This window comes from Ictalurus punctatus, chromosome 29 (assembly GCF_001660625.3).
Source record: "Ictalurus punctatus breed USDA103 chromosome 29, Coco_2.0, whole genome shotgun sequence".
Lineage (NCBI taxonomy): Eukaryota > Metazoa > Chordata > Actinopteri > Siluriformes > Ictaluridae > Ictalurus > Ictalurus punctatus.
The window spans coordinates 11,605,187-11,612,686 of record NC_030444.2 but is presented as its reverse complement, the minus strand read 5'-3'; the positions used below and the strand labels follow the sequence as shown (position 1 = coordinate 11,612,686).

The 7,500-nt window shown below is 43.2% G+C and overlaps 1 protein-coding gene across 1 annotated transcript in view; it reads right to left on the bottom strand.

Annotated features, from left to right (window-relative positions):
* The window catches only part of LOC108260822 (protein tyrosine phosphatase receptor type D), a 416,825-nt gene that overhangs the window by 407,934 nt on the left and 1,391 nt on the right, over positions 1-7,500 (bottom strand). The window lies entirely within an intron of this gene.

Here is a 7,500-nt window from a genome sequence, read left to right as displayed (position 1 = left end):
TAAGTTGAGACACAGTAAACAAAACAAAACAAAAAAAGTGAGTGATGAAGGGAAGATTAATGAGGAGATGATTAATGAAGAGGACATGATTAATGAAGGTGAAGCCTAAATGAATGTTTATCCACAATAAACACATAACTCGATGGAACTGAACAGGGTTATATACGGCACACGCTGCAGTAGCAGCGTCAATAATAAAACCGCGTTTTAACAAAAAAGGAAATCCATCCGGCGTCCGTTAACGTCCGTCCGTATCGAACGCACCTGAGCGAGGAAGAGCTGAACTGTCTCGCCGACGTTGACCGCGGGTTGTGGTCCGAGTATTTCAGAAACTGCTGATCTCCTCACGCTCTAGAGCTTACAAAGAATGGTGCGGGGGGGTGATTAAAAATAAATAAATAAATAAATAAATAAATAAAACAAACCCAGCAGATCTGCACTCTGCTGATGTGAAAGTTCGGACAGGTTTGAGTTGAGTCGGATCACCACTCCCTGCAACCGTGCTGAGCAGAAAAGCGTCTCAGAACACGTCAGACCTGGAGGAGCAAAACACCGCATCGGGTTCCGGTCCTTATACAGCGCCTCTAGTCTTGAAAAAGTCCCAAACTAATGGTAAATAGTCTGCACTTGTACAGCGCTTTTATCCAAAGCGCTTTACACTGGTTCTCATTCACCCATTCACTCCAACGGTAGCAGAGCTGCCATGCAAGGCGCTAACTTGACATCGGGAGCGACTCGGGGTTCAGTGTCTCGCCCAAGGACGCTTTGGTATGTGGAGTCACGTGGGCCGGGAATCGAACCTCCGACCCTACGATTAGTGGACGACCCGCTCGACCACCTGAGCCGTACTTGTACGACATTAAACTCCCAACGAAATGGGGAAAAAAAGGACGGTGTCCCTTTAACACTTTAATACAGTCGCAGATACGTGACAGAAAGATCACGTCACGATTCTTGGACACGATTCTTGGACACGATTCTTGGACTGAACACGATACGTATCATGGCATATGGGCTTGGGAACATTATTAGTCTGATGATACTTTATTTAACGTCTACAGTTATTGAAATCGTTTCTTTACGTTTTAAATATTACATTTATCAGTCCCGACAGGATTTCGCAGTTTTATTTTCAGCGTTGTTTTTTGGTGCTTTCCTTGCGGAAAACTACTCGGTTTGGCGAAATCGCAATCGCACGCTCTGCGGAAAATCTGCGGCGAGTTTGAAAAATCGCCAGCTGCCCGGAGTCGGCTCGATTGCTGCGTTCGTTTCTGCGGTCGCAAAAAAAATAAATAAATAAATAAAAGCCAAATCCTGGACAGACCGATTTTAATGGATAAAAGACATACACTGGATTATTAAAGCGTACAAAAGTTTAACGCTGAAAACAAGACAAAACAAAACACAAAGAAATTGGAAAAATGTAGAAAATTAAGTACAACCTTTTCTTTTTTATATATATATATATCACACCAATTGTCATTATTTAAACAAAAATATCAAAATGTAATAAGAACATCATGATATCTGAGAAAAGCTTATTGTGATTTAATTCATCACAATATCGATATCGTACAATCATATCACCCCACGCTAGTCACAGATCTCAGGACAAGACTGGAGTTGCTATTACAGGGATGCCACCCAACCCAGAGAGAGAGAGAGAGAGAGAGAAAGAGAGAGAGAGAGAGAGAGAGAGAGAGAGAGAGAGAGAGAGAGATAGCTGCAGGGTTTAATTAGTAATATCTTCTCTTTGCGTGAAAGTTGTAGAAAAGTAAGAGAAGAGATCTTGCTCTTTTCCCCCTCTCCTTTTTTAAATGCCTCGGGGGTGCTCTTCATTCACTAAGCACTTCAATCACGTTCTCACCTCCACTTTCTTTCTCTCTCTCTCTCTCTCTCTCTCTCTCTCACTCTCTCTCTCTCTATGAGACCAGTACAACAGATGGTGTATCTCACTGCTAAGTCAAGCTGCTTGCTCGCTCGCTCGCTCTCGCGCTCTCTCTCTCTCTCTCTCTCTCTCTCTCTCTCTCTCTCTCTCTCTCTCTCTCCCCCCCTACCTCCCTCTCTCCCTCCCTCTCAGAGAGCCACGGTTGTCCTGTGTGCAGTGACATCCTGCTCCTTAATTGATTTCTCTTGTTCTTGTCGCTACAGTGAAGGCATCCAGTAGGAGCACGAGCCTCACTCAGAAATCTCTCTCTTTTTCTTTTTTTTACGTCTCCTGAGCAATGTGTCCATGCGTACTGCTTTCTTCTCTCAAGTCACAAGGGAGTGAGAGAGAGAGAGAGAGGGAGAGAGAGAAAGAAGGTATGGAACCACAAAAGAAAAAAAAAAAAGAAGAAGAAAAAGAAAAAAAAAAAAAGAAAAAAGGACGCTTTATCCCAAACTCGGGGATGTCTTCTACGGAACTAAAAATATAGTAGTCGTCATCATCTCAGATCAGCATATGGCTCTAATTAACAGCCCGGACACACACACACACACACACACACACACGACACCCTGATCAACTACAGGAACGAGTGAAGCATTGGTTATTCGTTTACTTAGACAGGGATGCCGTTGGGCTGAGCAGTAAGGGAAAGAAAAATCGAATGACGAGATGAGATCGAGAAAAATCCACCTTTTCATCTTTCGGATCTGCTTCGGGTTCTACTTTCGGCTGCGTAAGTCGACGCCGGCTCGGTTTACAACAGCGCCGGCGTGCTCGTTAGTATTTGCACCCGTACGGTACAAATAATAAGGCTTTACGACTGAAAAATCCGTCCTGGAGGAATATCACGCCGGCGGTTCCTACATCAGGAAAGCAGCATTCCCCCTGGAGCATGTAGCTACTTTCATTTAGGATTAAATTGTGCTGGCCTCTTTAAACTGTTCTCCACCTCCAGCGCGCCTCACTGACTGAGAATTTGTCAATTTATTAATTACACGGAGACACGGACACATCCACACCCATACAGCCGCACACACACACACGTACACCCAACACTTACACGACCACAGTCTCCTCTTCACCTCTGTACCCATTTCTCTCTGAACTATCATATGAATCAGCCATAATGGCTCTGATGTCACCTTTGGCATGCTGATCCACTCAGTTAACCACTTAATAAATGGTGGATTTATTAGAGAGAGAGAGAGAGAGAGAGAGAGAGAGAGAGAGATGAACAGTGCTGTCAGGCAGGGTGGGGTTGGGTTTCCCAATGTTTCCAAATGCGCAATTCTTTCGTGGGATATGAATTACACCAGACTTCTAGGGGTGTAATGATTCACAGATTCAGAATAGCTTCCGTCAGGGGCTGAAGCCGTTCTGCGATGATGGCTGAAAAAGATCCGAGCACGTATTGATAAAGTCAGATGTCACTTGCTCAGCTCTTTTTATTTTTACCGTTATCAAATGAATTGCCATAGGCACTGCGTGATCCTAGTGGAGGAGGCGTGGCCTCTGCGCCTAGCGCTGCGTTCGACTTAGCTCGGGAGTGTGGAATGACGTCGTCTTCGAACGACATAGACGGCCATTGTATATACTGTATATATTGTACATACAGCCATGTTGATTTGGTGGGTCGCACTTGCTGAATGGGACGGGACCGGATGCGGGGATTACGAGTTAAGTCGGATGGAGCATCACGGTCCCAGTGATGGAGACGTGACGTACGGGGTGCGTCTCGACCAGCTCCCTAATTCAACAGTCAGCGCACTGATCGGGGAGTCGGCCATTTTAAAGGCCGTCTCGATCGCAGGATCCTTCCAGTGCACTGCAACGTTCACTCCCTAAAAAAAGAAAACAAAATCCCACAATGCACCACAAAAACCAGCGATGCTCACTATTCACCCTTACAGGAAGCCTTTCCTGAAGCCTCTCAGCTCGGAAAATAAAGAAATAAACAAACGGCGGACGGACTCTCGGCCAAGTCCGTCTTCGGACGTAAGTAGCTTGTTATCATTGTTGTTGCTCTCACGTGATTACATCCGTCGGCGATTTTTTCGCTAACGCTTATTCGAAGTTCTAGAGACGGTTAGTTCGAGTCTAACGACTTTTACGTGTTTAAAAAGGCGTGACCTCAGTAGCCAACAGTCCCAGTGATGGAGACGTGACACGTGAACCTGTTAGTCTCAGTGAAGAAGGTGTGGCGTCTGAACTCCATAATTATTACTCAGACTAAAGTATGTGTTTAAAGTTAGGGTTATGCATGCATGTGTGTGTATGTACATGCACGTACACACACACACACACACACAAACACACGCACACTGAAAGAGCAGGTTTAGATAAATAAATCTTCTAAGTGTTTTTAATGAGGAGTGAACAGAAGTGTAGTACGGTAGCTGTGAGGGGTCAGACTGACTCAGCGCTGGGAGTGGTAACACACAAGGCTGCTATTCCACTAACAGCAATTTCCCTCTCTCTCTCTCTCTCTCTCTCTCTCTCTCTCTCCATCTCTCTATATCTCTCTCTATCTACAATGAATGGATGCTCCTGAGCTACATCAGCAGAAAAGGAAATGCAAAGGAAGATGGTGGATAAATAAAGCAGCCACTGTTTTTTTTTTTATGTCTGGAGAAACAGAGCTCGAGGGAGAGAAAAAAAGACAGAGAGAGAGAGAGAGAGAGAGAGAGAGAGAAGGAGAAGAGAGAGGGAAAGGCATTTTGTGTAAAGATGACTAGAGATCTGAAAGCATCTGCACCAGGTGTACGAAATTATCTGTCACCGCGTTCTCATTATAAAACCGTGTATGTATATGTGCGTGTGTGTGTGTGTGTGTGTGTGTGTGTGTGTGTGTGTATGATTGCTGGTGTTTTAATGGGTATTGTCTAGCATAGCAGTAAACACAATGCCATATGGACGAGGCTATAAACAGCCTGCGAAATGCAAAGTCTGATGTACTTGAGAAGAAGAGGGAAAAAAAAAAAAGATGAACAAAAGGCGAACGAGTGTATGAGATTGTGGATTACGCAATTAACGTTCAAACATACGTGGGCAAGCTCCTCCTACTGAATGTGGGTGGTGTTAACTCAGTGACCCCCGCCCTCTTCCTTGTCTCTGCTACGTCCACAAGCACGCCGCTGTGTGACGTCGACGTCATAGTCGGTGCGTATGGACGGACGGATGAGATCGGACGACGACAAAATCGACGTTCTTCTATCCGTGTAAATTTGCGCTGCTATTCAAGACGACAAAAAAAAAGAAAGGGGGAAAAAAAACAACAAACAAACAAACAAACAAAAGCCCAGACTTGTGTCATCATGATGTAATGGAGGTTTTTTTTTTTTTTAACTTCCTGTTCTGGACGCAGTACCTGCTGATCTAACATTAACCACGAATACATTATTATTTTTTTATTTTATTTTTTTTTGGCACGTTGCGCAATTTCAAGTAGCACTTTTGTCATTGTTGAAACCTTTGCTCTCTGTCGCCGACAGCTTTCGCGGCAAGGTTGCATGTAGTTGTTTGTTTCGTTTTTTTATCCTCAACACTAATGTATAATCGCAGTAAAAAACCCTCATTTAAGGAAGTAACAAAAGTCTAGGACCATCGCTTTTCCTGACCCAGTTCTGCCAGTATATCTGTATCACTTAAGAGAGAGAGAGAGAAACAGATATAGAGAGAGAGAGAGAGAGAGAGAGAGTAAGTAGTGAATATAATGATGTGGTTGTGGAGGCGCCAGGCTGTACTTGGGATATGAGATGGGTAATTAAGGAAAGAGAAAATGCGACTTTAAAGGCGACGGGATGGAGCGTGCTGATTTGTATGATTTCCTCGCACTAGTTGTCTGTTGGTTGGTTGATTGCGATCAGGTCTTCCTAAAAGTCTGGGATGATTAATACTGCACATGCACAACCACACACTCTCTCTCTCTCTCTCTCTCTCTCTCTCGCTCTTTAAAGCCTTTATAACAGTGAATTACTGCAGACTTCCAACTGCTACTCTGGTTAAGCTTCAGTGGAGAAATGGCGCTGTTTATTAAACCACCTCCGGGAAGAAGAACTGCACGCTATCGTGCACACACACATCCGGTGACTTTTATGCTTGTATGCACATACACAAGCACACACACACACACACTATGGTTTGACCCTTGGGGACTTTAATCAAAAGGATGGCCAGACCACTCCAGCACTTGCCCAAGAGTATGAGATGCATCAAAGTGAGAATTAGTTCTGCTTTTATAAAGCCTGTGGGGGTTCATCTACACAACACAAACACTTACACACACACACTCACGCACACGCACAAGCTGCGCTCTTTGTGACAGACACATTTGAGAAGCGTTTCCTCCTGCGGTGTCTCGCGGGAAAACTTCTCGCCCCTTTCCTGTCTCTTTTCCTCCCTCTCATGCGCACACCTCCATCAGAAAAGGAAGGATTGAGCTTTTAAAGGAAGACGTCTGATGGCTTTCCAGACAGTCGGCCTGCTCCACGTTTAATCTCTGCACGTGTGTGTGTGTGAGAGAGAGTGAAAAAGTGTGTGTGTGTGTGATACTGTAAATACCGATACTATCCATGTCACATCTATGTCTATCTCCTAATATTGTACATATCTACGGTTCTCCAAAAGCCACTGTTGTCGTTTTCTCAGCACCATTTTTCATTCAACCTTCATCAACAGAAAGGAGGGTTTGCCAAAAACAAGAGGCACTGAGAATACTTTGACATCAAAACTCGCCCAATTAGCTCACCTCCTGTTACAATCCCCCTATTTCCTCATTGGCAAGGAATACAGTACGGTACAGCACATGTACCGACGCATCACATCATCTACCGTGTGCGAGCGAGCGTTTCATACGACACGTGAGACCCGTGTCCGACGTCCCCGATGTATGAAATATTTGCCGTGTGTATCGTATAGGAGTCACATGTATAGAACATGATTGACGGTATTGATTACGCACGTCCAAAAAAAAGAAGAAGAAGAAGAAGAAGAAGTTAGCTGAAGGAAGCACCCAAAAAAATAAATAAATAAATAAATAAATGAATAAATAAATAAATAAATAAGCGTCCAGGTCTCTTATTTTGGACAGTTTTCAATAAACAATGTATTTATCCTGGTTTTTTCAACAGCAGCAACAACTATAACCCTTTAACCCGTTAAAGCACGATCCAAATTATACATTATGGATAAAATGAATAAAATATAGTGATTTAACAATAATAATTAATCATAAAGGATAAAGGATTACCATGTCAGTATTTGTATCGATATTGACGTATTTTCCAGTAATGACGTTTTATTTTTCGTGTTTCTGCTACATTATCATCATTATTATGATGATGATTATTATTATTATTATTATTATTATTATTATTATGATTATTATTATTATTATTACTGCTGTCATTAAATACACTCCATGGTCACGTTCATGTCTTTCAGTGGAGTATAAATAATCCTTTTTTCAGAATTGATCCCATAACTTGCATACTTTGTACACAACAACGACACTAACATCCAAATCTACATTCCAAAGTAGTCCACGACGGCCCATGTAAAGACTTCACACA